Below are 15,061 nucleotides of genomic sequence, written 5' to 3' on the forward strand. Positions count from 1 at the left end.
CAGCAGCATCAGCTAAAGTCAGGCTTTGTCTCAGCTGGAAAGGTCTCCCTCCTTTGTGGAAAGCTATTATGGGAGATAAAAGAATCTAGTTATTGCCTTTTTACAACCCATTTCTGGGTAAGAAAGGCTTCACTGGATGTTCTCAACCACAGGGAAAAGGGGAAGCCCTCGACCATTTCAGGCATCTCAGAAAGAGCCCCCCTTTGAACTCTGCCCTGACCACTGCCACTAACTGTGGCCAGAATTAGGGGCAGACTGTCCTGAGCGCCCAGTGTTGCTAAGAGTCGACAGTCATTTAAAAATGAAAAGAACTAGAGAAAAGGCTACTGGAGTTGATCTGCAGGTCAACAGAATACCCATAGGACAAACACAGCGAGAAAGGGTCCAAAACAGAAGCCCAGGACAAATAAAGGGACTGAGATCCTCATGCTGCCTTCAAATTCCCCCCACAGAGCAGACATCTAATAGCCACCTCCACCCAAGGCCTGAGGAGTGACTGGAGTACTCCGCGGCGCTATAGAAGCAGGAGGGAGCCCAGGAGGAGAGCAGTTCTGTGGGCTGGGGGTGGGGGGAGGGTGTGTCAAAGACTTACAGAAAACAAAGAACTTGTGTTGGGTCCTCGGAGCCCAGATAAAGGTAAAGTAAGGCAGTCCCAGGACCAGTAATTGTAACTCAAATGACATTTTCAGGTATCTGAGTCAGGGATTTGAATTGTACGCATCAGGGATATAGCACATTAACTTACTGAAGCCTGAGCTGGCTCGCCCAGTCATTTTTATTCAACTATGAATTGACTCTTAACTGGGAAGGATTTATTTTTACAAGATGGCTGAATCAATTCAGATGGAAATAAACCAACATATTTTTCTAGAATGGCTGATCCAAGTGAAAACAAAAGCATTTATTCATTCATTTATTCATTCAACAAACACTGAGTGTCTGCTAGTGCCAGCCAGGGTTCTAGGCACTAGAGACACAATGGAGAATAACACATACCAGGTTCCTGCCTTTGGAGCTAACAGTACAGTCGGGGAAAGCCAGACGGTAAAACAGATTGAATAAACAAGAAAATACCAGAAGTATTAAGGCGAAAATAAAACCAAGTTATATGCTGGAACTCATTCAGATGGGGTGGTCAGGGAAGGATTCTCAGGAGAAGTGACGTTTAATAAGAAAAGGAAATGACAAGAAGAGCTGGAAAGGCAATCATCGGGGTCATTCCAGGCAAAAGGAACAAGTGTGAGGGACTGTAGGTAGAAGCAAATTTAATGTGTTCAAGGAACTGTAAGAAAGCGAGGGCTGGAAAGTGGTGGGCATGGGGAGGATGGTACAAAATCAGTTAGAAAAACCAGGCAGAGCCATGTTCTGGAGGCCTCATCGGCCAGGGTGAGGAGCTTGGGCTTTATTCTAAGTGTGATGAGAAGCCATTGGTGGCTTCAGCTGCTGTGTGGAAATGGGCAGTACGGAGTGAGAGGGGAGGCAGGGAGACCACATCAGGGGCCACTGCAGTAGCCTGGTGGGGATGGCCATGGCTTGGACTAGGCATGCGTGCCAGCTGACCCAAATGTTGACTTTTTCCATTGCCACCATCAGAAAGCATCAGCAAGCTGTTCTTACGAGTGGTTGAAAAACAAAAACCAATTCTCCCAAGTAAGGTTCACTCAAACCTATACATAGGGATGCTCTTTTTCCAACAGGCCATGCTAGAGTTTAGAGTCTCAGACAAAAAGACAGACCAGACACCTTCTTTGAGGCATCCTTGAATCTTTAATAGCCTAGGAATTTGGTGAGAAGATGGGTTTGAGCTAACTGAACTGGATCTTGGACAGCTGATGATGTTGAAAGGGAGTTTGGCTGCTGCACTGAAGAGCAGGGGACACCCTGGGTCACCATCTTCCTTCCTAAAGTCGGAATGGTCTGTCCACCTGGTGGAGGGTGATTTCATGGAGACTCAGTTTGACCTTCAAAGGCACCCTAGAGAGTAAGGCTGGAGAACAGGAGATGGAATTCGAACATGAATCTCCTCTGGTACCTTCTGAATTCTTTCAGCAAATCACTCACCAGTCTCAAACTGGCTCTTCTTGGCTGGGTGGAAGAAGGAGGGGTTAGATTTCATCAGTCACTGTGTGCACAGAGTGTACTATAATGCTCTACAAGGCACACAGAAACTTTAGAAAGCACATTATTGTCAGTTGCCAGATGCCAATTGTATTTATATAACTTGATTTTCTTGGTTAGTGGTCTCCATTTTGGAATTAGTTCAAACCAATACATCAAACTCCATTTCGTGCTATGAGAGAGCTACAGACCAGGCCAGCAAGCCCTGTGTGGGGCTCTTTGTGAAAGAATAAGAGCATCAGAGTTGGGTTCTTAATGCCCATTTTATATGCATGACTGGAGTTGAGTCCCTTATGCATAATTCATGTGGTCATTCACAGGCTTTTACACGACTCCTCCTTTAAGAGTTAACTAACAAAGGGCAGTATCAGCCATGGCAACCAGGATATTATGTAAATCTATCTCTGCACCAACAGAAAAGGGGGTGGGTTGATTAATTTAAAAGGTACAAGAGTAAAGGGGGGTACACATCCCTCTTGATGTTACTCATCATTTATTAATGTATTTGACTGAAAAGACTGTGGGAGGGTAAATATGTGTTTGTACATCACCTCTGGGTGTGAGGGCACTGCTTAACCCTGTGAGCAACCATTTGAATCAATGGAAAGTGACTATTTCATTCCTTTCCTTTCCTTCCAAGGAACAGCATTATGAGAAGGTGAACAAGGTCTTGGATTTGGTATCAGGTGACACAAAATTTATGTTCCTCTAGCCCATTATACTAATCAAATTACTTAACTCCTTGGAGTCTCAGTTTCATGTATATACAAATAAATTTATTTCCCTTGGTACAGCGGGGAGGGGACTACACAAGGGTATGACTAGGAGGAGGCAGGAATTATTGGGGGTCATCTGGAAGGCGAGCAATCAGATGCCAGAAGAAGAAACCAAGGTGATTTTCCCAGAGTCACCAGGATATACAGAGCCAAGTCAAAACAAGATCTAGCAAAGTCTTCCCACGACAAAGCTCCTGACATAACTGGGGTTGCTGGAGGGAACCCAAGTGTCACCCTCTAACTTGCCAAATGAGACTGAAATTTTCATTTCCAAAAGCTGATCCAAAAGCAGTGATAGGATCTGACCCATGAGTATTTAAAATATTTACCATTTAGCTGAAGAACAGATGTTTCCATCAGGTGCAGCTATAAAGCAGGACCGAGTCAAGAAGCAAGTGTGGTGCTGGCTCGCTCGCTCTCTCTTTGTCTCTCTCTCAGGCTTTCAGTGCTGACTGAGACAAGCTCAGGACTCCAGGAGAATCTTCTAGACAGAGTGAGTGAAGCCATCAAAGGTCTTTCTGGATTCCATAAATAGTCCCGGGGTAACTTCAAATTAATGGGGTCTCCTGGATGAACAGAATTCCTGTAGACAAGAGAGCAGCCACATTTCCCTGTGAGCCGCTGGCTTTTGGCCTTACTTCCTGAACCTGAGAACTGAGGACACTTCTCCCGTATCCCCACTACTTATGCTTCAGTATTTTCTATTAGTAAATTATGGTGTAATTGCATTCTGACCCCACATTACAGAGGATTTTTGGACTGTTCTGATCCAGTGATGGAGTAGACAGTACCTTGTTTCTGTTCCAAAAGAACCTCTGGGTTTTTTTGTTTATTTTTGGGGGGAGGGGTAATTGGGTTTATTTACTTACTTATTTTTAGTGGAGGTACTGGGGATTGAACCCAGGACCTCGTGAATGCTAAGCATGCACTCTACTACTGCACTATACCCTCCCTTTCTGTTATTTTTTGATTATAAAATAATATAGGCTTATTGTATAAATTTCAGAAAACAAAGAAATATCTGAATGAAGAATTAAAAATTCACTGTCAATATTTGATGTGTTCTCTTGGGGGTTTTCTGTGTCCATATGTGAATATATCTGTAATTACAGCATTAAGAAGCATGGTCTACTTTCCCATACGACAATTCATAATTGAGGTTGCCTTCCGATCTGGATTTCAGCATTTCCTACAGCAGAGGGGCCACAAATGATGTGCCAGAAAACATAGCTACAACTACAAACTTCTATAACTGCTTTAAATTATAAAATGAATACTTAGTCTTTTGAAATGGGCAATGTTCATAATTCCTGCCATAGACAGTATCCCAAATCACAATGAATACAGAAGAAGCTTCCAAGTCACTGAGTACCACTGCTAATTTTTTCAAGATGTAAGCATCCTTGAAACCCAACAGTTCCCTTCCCAACCTTCCAAGGAGAGGAGTCTCCAGGATCAGAAGAACCATGGATTTTCAGAGCTTTGCTATATTCCCAGCAAAGGCAGGGCCCAAAGCCCTAGTCTCTAGGTAGGACCAAGTTATCAGACTGATACTAGTGGGGTCTTTGCCTTCCTCTCTGGAAACTAGAGGCCAATTAATAATTCCTTATATCCCAAAACCATAGTTCAAAGAGCAAGCCTCTCTGGAATATCTCACATAATTCTTTTTTCGGGGGGGTGGGTAGCAGTGCAGTTGTAATTAGGTTTATTTATTTATTAAATGGAGGCTCTGGGGATTGAACCCAGGACCTCATGCATGCTAAACATGCGCTCTACCACTGAGCTATACCCTTCCCCTTATATATTCTTAATTCTATATTCCCTGGAATATCTTTCTCCATCTCTTGCCACTATGATATTTTTTCCCCTTAGGAAAATTTCTGACCATTCCCTCTGAAATCCTCACCCCATGTAAAGAAACTTCCAACCCCTCTTTCTGGTAATATCATAGGTTATTCGGAACAACTTTCTGCCAGAAACAACTGAAAAAGAGCTGAATTCATCTGCATTCTCTCAACACTTCCATTTCCATTTTCAAAGGATATGGAAACAGCTCACTTCACTTCAAATGTCAGTGTTTATTAACACCAGGGCCGGGAAGATGCACATCTGAACCGTCAGAGAGTGAATAATTGAGACAGACATAAAGCTTTTTATGCTGATGTTCTTACTTATCATTTATTGACAATCCAATCCTGTTTAACGCTTTCCAGTCTCATTTCAGGGATTGTCAAGAGCATGCTGGGATATTTTTCACAAGCTGCTTTGTACCGATTCCTTGGCAAGCAAATGCAGTACCTCTGGAGGGTGCCTGGTCAGACTCTGGGCTTCTCTGTTTGGGGCCTAGAGGCCCACGCTTTCTTTACACTTGGCTCAGATGGCTCCCAGGCTCTGTGTCTGAGTGGGGTTCGTTCAGCGCCACCCCCTTACTGAGCCCCTCCTGCTCGCTCATTTTTCTTACTTGCAGTTTGCACGAGTGATTGGCAGGACTCGGGACTGGGACAGAACTCTGTAACAAGTGGGCAACACAGACAACACTCCTTGGCCTATGGGGGCGTGCAATCAAAACCAGACATGATGGTATGGTAAGTGTAAGATCTTACAACAAACAGAAAACTAAAATCTTGAGCAAATATGAAAGCAGTATTTACATGGTGCATCCAGGCCAGAGTCAAGTACATCTGAGCACAAAGAGAGATGCAGAGCTGGGAGGAGTACCAGGTGTACGCACCTGCATTTAGAGAACTCTTGGCCCACGTTAATACACCCACACTGAATGTCTAATACAGAAATCTACTCAAGACTGGTCGAGGCATCATTCTCATACCTGATCTCAGATGTCCTCACCGTTAATCAGAGCTCACACAGCACAGCAGTTAAGCATACAGGCTCTAGAACTGAGCATGTCTGGGTCCAGATCTTACCTCCATGAACCACACTTGTCCAAGCCAAAAGGAGACAATAACAATACCTCCCTTCCTAAGATAATCATGAAAATCAATGAAAAGATGCACATAAAGTACTGCATAAACCCCCCAGCACATCCGGGGAGCTTAATAATTATAACCAATTATTGTATATTAGGTTACAGGTGAATTTCTTTTTGGCTACTTGAGATAAACAGTTGAGAGTCAGTTTCCTTAGATCTCCAGCAATACCAGCAAACATACTGAGAAGCTTAATTCCATTGCTTGTGATTATAATATGTTGAAGTTTATAATTTTTTTTTGAAAGTCCACCTATCACCACCTTTATTTTTATTTATTTATTTACTTTTTTGTTCTGTGAAGTTAAGGACAAATTTTTTCATTCTTTGGTAATTCTATATATTTGAAAGCCCTTGTAGAAATGTACGTGGTCTTACTCGTTTCTTCAGTTTAGCACTTCTGAAGTAGCTAGCACATGACAGTGTGTTTCTTTAGAGCAGTGATTTGTCATGTGTTGAAATCATTCCTTAAAAAGTGTAAACGTCTATACAAACATTAGGGGTCATTTTAAGTGAAGTCATTTTTTCTTTCAATAATTCTGTGTATGCAAAGATTTAAGACCAGAGGCAGTGAAATTCATAGTCCGAAATGGCTATCAGTCTTCAGCTGGCTCAAAGGACATGGCCCATGATGAGTGCTTAATTATAATGTATCTTATCATTAACACTGGCTTTTTCTTTGCTTTTAGACTTCTATAGAAAATCTTCCATGGCTGTTCCAACTTGTGGGGCTCATTGTCCCAAGTACTTGAATGTGGAAGCCATGGATGTTCACAGCATCATCACCAAGGTCCTTGCACACCAAAGAGATCTCAGTAGTTTTCAGGATTGGTTAATTCAGTGCTAGATCACCAAGGAGCCAGATTCCATTTTTCTATTCTGCTGTCTATTCCCAGTGTGTCACCTTTGTCCTCAGGCTGTTTGCCATTCTGATAATTTCCCATCCAGACTAAGAGTGTCCGGAGGGAGAAGAGCTGTCTGGCTTACACATCTTTCTTTAACTTCCCTCTATGAAAGAAAAGGATTTAGAGTTCTTCTCCACATCATCCACATGCTCTTCCTCGTCCCCCATCCTTCCAGTGGAGTCATGTCGCGACTCTGATTAGAGGGATAGTTAGTGCTGACATTCTGATGACTATTTAGACATAATTCAGACAGAGTCAAAAGCTGTGCTCTGATTTACAGTCCCTTCCTGTACAACTTCTTGTTTTCCCTGGAGTCAACAATTGTCTACTTTTGTTTATTTTTCAACATACTTACTACCAATTTGACCGCAAATTCCCCATTAATCCTCTAAATTCCTCTCAACATGTTGGCAGACATCAGGTATTCATCAGATCATATTCCTGAAGGATTTTCTCTAGGAGACTTCCGACCTGTTCCAAGCGGGGCTGGCGGCCACTTGGAGGTCTCTCTTTAACATCACTCCAGATGTCCTCTTTTCCTGCCTCTTCTTTCAGCGGTTTTCCGTCTTAGTTTACTCCTTAGTTTTTGTGGTGCACACCCTCCAGGAGCTTCCCCTTAAAAAAAATGAATCAGAGGTAAATTTATGAGATCTTGAAAATGTCTCTATCCTATCATCATTTGATTGATAGTTTGGTGGGTATAAAATTACAGGCTGGAAATCATTGCTCTTATATTTTTAAGGACATTTCTCCAGGTTCTTTTAGTTTTCACTTTTGCTGTTGAAAAATCCAGAGCTCTTCTGATTCATGATCCTTTTTTGCATAAGCTGTTTTCTTTTCCCTCTAGAAACGTCTAAGACCTTATCTACATCCTCTGTGTTGTGAAACGTCTTGAGACTCTGCCTTGACGTGTGTCTGCTTTCATCTGTGTTGATGGTCACTCAGTCAGCTCTTTCGATTTCCTTTAGTTCTAGGAATTTTGCTGAACCATTTACTTGATGATTTCTTTGCCTCCATCTTTTTCCAGTTCCAGATTATAAATCTTTTTTTTTAAATTGCCAATGTAATAAGCAAAAATGATACATTTTAAAAAGTTCAATTTTCATATCTTTGGTTACTAGTGATGTTGCCTATCTTTTCATACTAACTTTACTATTTTTATTTCCTACAGTAATTACATCTTGTATCCTTGGCCCATTGCATTCCCTTCCTTTCTAGCAGGACTATACTTAAGCGAAAATTGAGGGAGAAAACCTAGCCTATTTTTAAGTAAAATATTCTTCAGCCATTATCAAAGTAAAACAAGAAGGAACACAGAAAAAAAAAGGGGGGGGGGGGCTTATGTTGTCCCACCACCCAAAGCCAGCCAGCCATAGTAGATAGTTTAGTATTTTCTTCCATCCTCCTTTTCTTTTTTTCTATGCATGTGATTTTAGACTGTGTTGCTATCTGATAAAGTTGCGATCATTCTGTTTGTACAATTATGTGCCCTCCAAATCTACCTTTATTTTGAAACTTCTAAAGAAGGCACTTTTGAAGGTGTGAGTCATTCAATCCTTTACTGAAAAAAAAAAGTATCAAGGAGTTCTTTCCTATAAAATTCTAATTTTTCACTATGTCCATATAGCACTTTCCCTAAAATCAAGGCAGGGAAAAAGCTGCACCTCTGGGGACATGTGTAATTGGAAATTTTAAAAATAGTTCTCCAAGGAAGGGGGGTGAGTTTAAGATAAGAGTTGTGAATCTCTAAGATTCCAATCAGGAATTCCCCACTCTTGGGACAGCTTCCTGACTTCTCTCTCTTTCCCATATGAACTATTTCCAGACCCTCTCACCCTCTCCATCTAAGATGCAGCTCCTGGTTTCACCCCTCTTTCCACACTGCCCATTCTAGACCCTGCTAGCCCAGATGTCTTTGTGACTCGCCTTCTTTAAGTCTTATTGCCGAGTCACGCATCCTCACCCACCCCTAGTCCACACTCCCATCTCCCTGCACCCTGCTCAGTCACTTCTTTTGTTCTTAATTACACATATTTATTGTGTTTATTCTTTGTTCTGTGCCCTCCTCCCCACCCTACTCCCATACTTAAGAGATCTTAGTTATGTTCACTGACATATCCAAGAAAAACTAGGACAGTGTCTGGCACGCGATATGTATCCAAAAGTATCACTTTTGGTTGAGTGACTTAATTATTGCTTAAACCAGTACCCCACATGCTTTTACTACTCTGGTTTTCTCCCACATTCATTGTGTCAATTTCCAAACTTGAATTTACCCAGCACTCATTTTCTCAGCCTCTGATGCTGTGGCTTCTGTTGCTTTCAGGCTGCTGAGAGTTGCTGGAGAAAATCACAGACATCTGCCAAGTGGATCCACCACAAAGTCATTGCTGAACCTCACATGTGCCTTTAATCATGCCTAACAATCTTTGGATTTATCTCATGTTGCCTCCCTAGCGAATTCCACACTGTGATGTTCTAAGATATTGTTCCCTTTTGAATTTCCATAGAGTCAGACTTGTGGCCCAACCATAGCTAACGTTCAGACTTGAGCAATGGTTTTCATTTTTGTAATAGGTTCTTTCCAGATCTTATTTTGTCCCTACTCTTGTTGGCCTCCTTCCCTCACCCACTTCTAACTTGAGCAATCTTGCTGAATTTTAAATTTACTCACAAGCTGCCTTAAATCGTTTGCTTTACCAGAGAAGCTTATACGTTTCTTGTTGTTGATTTTTAAAAATGTTCTAAGGTGATTTTAAGAAGCTTTTTGTAGCTTAATTTTGATAGCCATATACTATTCTATTATATAATGGGTTTACATTTATTAACATTGGATATGTTTTTCCACTTATTTTATCATAAAAACCTAGGGACATAAATCTTTATTTTGCATGTCTGCAAATTCCTTACGATAGATTCCTAGATTTACTAGGGTCAAAAGGTATGTTTTGAGGGGGGAGGGTATAACTCAGTGGTAGAGCACATGCTTAGTATGCAGGAGGTCCTGGGTTCAATTCCCAGTACCTCTATTTAAAAAAAAAATTTTTTTTTTAAGGTATAAGTGTTAGGACTCATGATAAATTTTGCCAAATTTCATTTCAGAAAAATGGTACTGACTTATGTTCCTACCAGTCACAGTGATCATTTCATTATAAGCTCATCAGTACCAGTATTCTTGTTTTATCATCTTTTTTCCAACCAGGTAGACAAAGAGTGGCATTTCATTTTAACTGCATCTCTTTGATCATACGTGTATTGGGCAGTTTCCACATATTCACTAGCCATTCATGATCCTGATCATTTTTTCTGATCATTTTGTCTGTGTCCTTGGGAAATTTAGGGCAGCAATTGTGTGTAACATTTACTAGAAATAATTTTCCAGTTTGATAATTGCCTTTTCATTCATTTTATTGCTTTTTTACATGTACACGCTCTTTTTAAATCTTGTTAGAGCTGTGTGTCTTTACCTTTGGGGTCCTTGCATTTGTTTTTAACCTTAGAGAGTCTCCCCTGATTCAGCAATTTGCATGTCTTCCAGTTTTTGTTTTTAACAGCCTGACATTTATAAAAGTTTGTTGTTCATATATTGGTATGTGTTATGATATAAAATTTCCCCCCAACTAGCCAGCCACTTAGTTCAGTTTTGGAGTTTTAGCTCAGCCAACAAATAACATCCTTTCCCACTCATGAGTTAGAAACCAATAAAGAGATAGAGACATAATGCAGGCAGAGGTCTTCTTTATTCCTGAGTAAAGCTGATTAGAACGTGCAATTTTATCTGAAAAAGATAGTCTGTTAATACACCTCATCCCTGAACTAAATGGCCTCAGTCGCCCACACCCAGGCCCTGCTAGACCCCAGCGCGTCCCCGAAGGTCGGGGGCAAGGGCTTCCTCAGCGATGGGCCAACAAGCTGAGCGCAGAGGGCACTCGGCTTCCCTGCGGCCCAGCAGGTCCAAGAGAGGAGGGGCCTGAGCCACTCACACTCTATTTCTTCTTCAAAACTCATCAGCGAAGCATTTCCCTCCTCCTATCCTAGGGAGGAGAAAATGAGGGCTTGGGAGAGAAGGGGGACGTGTAACTCTAGTTGAAGACCCTGTGCACAGAAACCCACATTCAGGGCAGCTTCTCCCCATTCCTTCCTCCAACCGCGCCCCCCGCCCCCACCAGTAAACATCCAGCATCACGCACTGAGAATCCTTCACTCCACCCTGTGTTGTGACATCGTTTCTCATCACTATATATATTCTCTGGGCTATTCCTGGCCTATCGATTCTGTTTCACTAAACTACACTAGCAGCAGAAACAAACTGAAAACATCACTGTTCTTTTCTGCTGTCTTTTACCTTCTGGGAAAGCTAATCCCTCTAGCCACCCCCTTTTTTTTTTTCTCAAAGTGTATTAGTTACTATGGCCGGTTGTCCTCTGCCTGCACTTTGGAATGATTTTGTCATACTCTAAAAATAACCCTATTGGGATTCTGATTGGAGTTATATTATAACTATAAATTAATTTGGTAGGAATTGACATTTTTGTAATATTCAGTTGTCCCATCCAAAAGCAGATTATGGTTCTATTTAATGAAGTCTTCTTTTATATCTTACAGTAAAATCTTGTCATTTACTCATATAAATCTTTCACATTTCTTGTTAAGTTATTCCTAGGTGTTTCATCTCTTTTGTTGCTATTGGGAATGCAATATTTTTTCCCATTTATGTTTCCCCACTGGTTATAGTTAGTAAATAGAGAACTCAGTAATTTTCAGATATTTACCTTAATATGTATGCATGTAGCTTTCATATATGAAATCATTCTTTTCACTCTTTTATTGTCAACACTTTCTTCCTTGGGCTTTCTAGACCTAAGCTTTCCAGTTGGTGTGCTGCGTGCGGTCCACTGTGATGCCAAGGGTCGGACACTGGATGCTCTGTAAGATACCGACTGCCCAGGAGTCAAGGAAGGTCTGGTGTGTCCCGTGGAGCTAGTCACCTACAATCAAGATGCTCCTTGGAGGCTCAAGAGAGAGCCCTAAGCAGGGTACCTCTGACTGTGTGAGATCACTGAGCACCAGGCACAACCGGCCACATCCCACACAACTTGCTTTGTGGCAACCTGTTAAACCCGCCCACGGGGTGCCCTCCAGCCAGGATGGCCCCTCAGTGCCCCCATCACTGCCTTGTGGTCATGGGACCATGGAGCTGCTGGGTTTGGCACTAGGTGCGCATGGTGCTCAGTTCACAGCCCAAGGGGGCTCAGAGCAGGCACTCCACCATAGCAGCTTGGAATCGTGGTCCTGATGTACAGTAGACACTGCCATGTATTTGTGCTGGTGGATTCTTTTAGTGACATTCAAGCTTCTTGCAAGGTTACTGCTCCAGTAACACCTGCCTTTTCTTCACACTAGAGCTTCACCACTACTTTGAAGTACATGATCTGAAAAAGCTATATGGTTTTGAAAAAATCTATTTGCATCATCACAACAAATTTTAATATCACATTTGTCTATGAAAGGATGAAAGATCTGTTATATTCTCTTGGCAACTATTATCAGTTTTAAAGATTAAAAAAATTAAGTGTTTCAAACTAGCAAATTGTATGAACAAAGTTTCTCATTCATGTTGACTAACAGAGATGATCATTAAAAAGTCAACACCAAGAAATGTTTATAACTCTTTCAGGCATATAACCTTGTATCAAAGTTATGTCCAGAGAAATAAGCTGAAATTTCTTGGTAAACAATTTGGGAATATTTTACATGGAAGTTTTACCATAAATTCAATATTGAATATCTTCCCTAATATATTACATTTTATTTTTGTTATCATAATTATATAATATAATAAAAATACACTAAAATTCTGCCACCAAGCCACAGAAAATTGACTCCAAATTCCCTATGGTTTATTCCAATATATCTTTCAGATATTAACATTTTCTTCACATGCCAAATGTGGAAAAGGGTTGAAAAATCACCGATTTAGAACAGTGAACATATCATTTGCAGGTCACAACAATTACACATCCTTTTATAACAGACTTTTTATTTCTGTTAAGCCATTGCAACAACAAAAACTCCCACAAGAAAAAGAAAAAACACAGCAAAAAAGTCAAACAAAACACAACTATGGGTTTGACCCAGTCACTTCCTGTCCTCTCCAAGGCCATGTGCCATCAGCAATCCCATTTTTCTCCTGAATCATTAATCTCTTCCTCTCCTGGGCTCCTTCCCTTTGGCTTAAAAAACAGGATCAAATTCTCCATCGTAAGAAAGAAAGGAATATTCCATCAGCTTTGCATTCTCAAATGAGTATTTTCTCTCTCACCTTCTTTTCACCACCAAACGTTGTCAAAAAATGTTTATGCCAACTTCTCCTTCCTCTGCCCTTCTTTACTTCTCAGTTCAAAATAGTCAGGTTCCTGCTCTGGCCATGGTACCAACATCATCTCAGATGATCATCGCCTTCGTGCAAAACTCTGTAGTCTCTTTCCAGTCCTGACCGTCCTTGACATCTTCGCCGATCACTCTCTTTATCCTTTTTTAAAAGCTATTATTTATTCAGCACTTCTTGCGGGTCAGGAATTGTGCTAAGTGCTTTATTTAGATTACTAAATTCAATCCTCATGATAGCCGAATATCAGGTAGATCTGACTCTACCCATTTTACAGAGGAGGAAACCGAGACTCAGTAAGATAAGCAAAATTCCCCAAGATCCCACAATAAGTAAGAGGCAGTACTGGGCATTTGTATGTCCAAAATCTTTTCAATCCTTGATTGTCTTCTATGACAGTTTGTTTGCCTTGTTCTTTATTCTTATCCTGTATCTCTTTTACTCATTTTCAAGACTGGGGACATTTTCAGTCATTAATTCTTTTAAATATTTTTTTCTGAAGTTTCCTCCTGCTACTCGTTTTCTGAGCTTCTAATGACCCGAACATTAGACCCTTTGTATCTCCCCACAGGAGCGAGAGAGGCTACGCTTTCTCTACTGTCGCCGAATCTTTTTTTCTCTGTTCACATTAGATAATTTCTATTGATTTGTCTTCAAATGTACTGACTCTTTCTCCTGTTATATTCATTCTGCTATTCAGTCCATCTGGAGACCTTTTTATTTTGGTTTTTGTATTTTTAGTTCAAAAATTCCCATCTGGTTCTTTTTATATCTTCCATTTCTTTGCTGAGACTTTCTAACTTTCCATTCATTTCAAGACTGCTTATCTTTACTTTTTGGAGCATTTCTATAATAGCTACTAAAAAGTTGTAATTCCAAAGTCTGTGTTATCTCAGTATTGGCATCTGTCATTTATCTTTCCTCATGTGAGTTGACATTTTCCTGGTCCTTTGTATGATAAGTAATGTTGGATTGTACCTTTGATATTCTATTGTTATGTAATGAGACTTGGGATCTTGTTTAAATCTTATGAAGAATTTTGATATTTCTGTCTTAGGAGGCAGTTGATCTGGTTGGGGTCAGGTCACAAGTTCTGACTAGCCTTCTATGGCTTATAGTTCTAATCACAGTTCAGTTTGCAAAGTCTTTGCACAGCTAGTGAGATCTGCGCCCTGTGTGTGCCATCCAGTGACCAGTGTGGGACCAGCATGGTGGTCTGTCCCATTGTTCAGTTCTCATAGTCTTTGGTAGCCTATTTAGGGTCAGGTCTACACATGTGCAGGTCAAGGGTGAGCCAGGGAGTTCATAAACAACTCGATGAGGTTGATTTCCTGAGCTCTTCTCTCTCTGTAATCTCCTGATACTTTTCAGCTCCCCTTTTCAGTCTGGGTGTTCAGTTACTCCCCTCTGCTGTGTACTTCCCACAACATGGAGTATGCATTCCCAGACATAAGATATGCACTCAGTAGGAGAGGGTCAATTAAGTGCCACGTCCACTCCTGGACCAAGAACAGTCAGCAGGGTGGGTCGCCTTGAGCTGATTGGCTTACACAATGAGGACACACTCCTCAGGGGCTGAGGATGGTTGACATTTGACAAAATCAGGCTCTGTCAAGAACAGGGACAGGGCTGTTGGGTAGACAATGAGTAGTGTCCAGACACTGCTTCTTTCTTCCTTTTTTCCCCCTAAACCACTAAATGTCAGCAGCACCCTCCCAATTGTTCAGGCTTAAAACCTCAGAGTTTGCATCCCCCCCTTGCTTATCCTGCCCAACCTCACCCTGTAAGCAGCCAGGCAAATGCTTAGTCTAAAGATGCCCCCTCATCAAGGGCTCTTTCTTTGAGCCTCTCTGGTTTCCTTGCCTTGGATTTCCCCTCTCTGTGGTTA

The 15,061-nt window shown here is 41.3% G+C and overlaps 1 long non-coding RNA gene across 3 annotated transcripts in view; it reads right to left on the reverse strand.

Annotated features, from left to right (window-relative positions):
• Positions 1 to 1,035: 1,035 nt before the first annotated feature.
• LOC116152685 (uncharacterized) overlaps positions 1,036 to 15,061 on the reverse strand; it is a 31,811-nt gene continuing 17,785 nt past the window's right edge. For 2 of the 3 annotated variants that reach the window (XR_010383364.1, XR_010383366.1), the window contains exons 2-3: positions 3,224 to 3,477; positions 1,036 to 2,085 (exon numbers count right to left, since the gene is read on the reverse strand). This is a non-coding gene — a long non-coding RNA (uncharacterized LOC116152685). Of the gene's footprint in view, positions 2,086 to 3,223; positions 3,478 to 7,256; positions 7,393 to 15,061 lie in introns of those variants that run through there. The other variant, XR_010383365.1, reaches the window with a different exon arrangement.

This window comes from Camelus dromedarius, chromosome 2 (assembly GCF_036321535.1).
Source record: "Camelus dromedarius isolate mCamDro1 chromosome 2, mCamDro1.pat, whole genome shotgun sequence".
Taxonomy (NCBI): Eukaryota; Metazoa; Chordata; class Mammalia; order Artiodactyla; family Camelidae; genus Camelus; species Camelus dromedarius.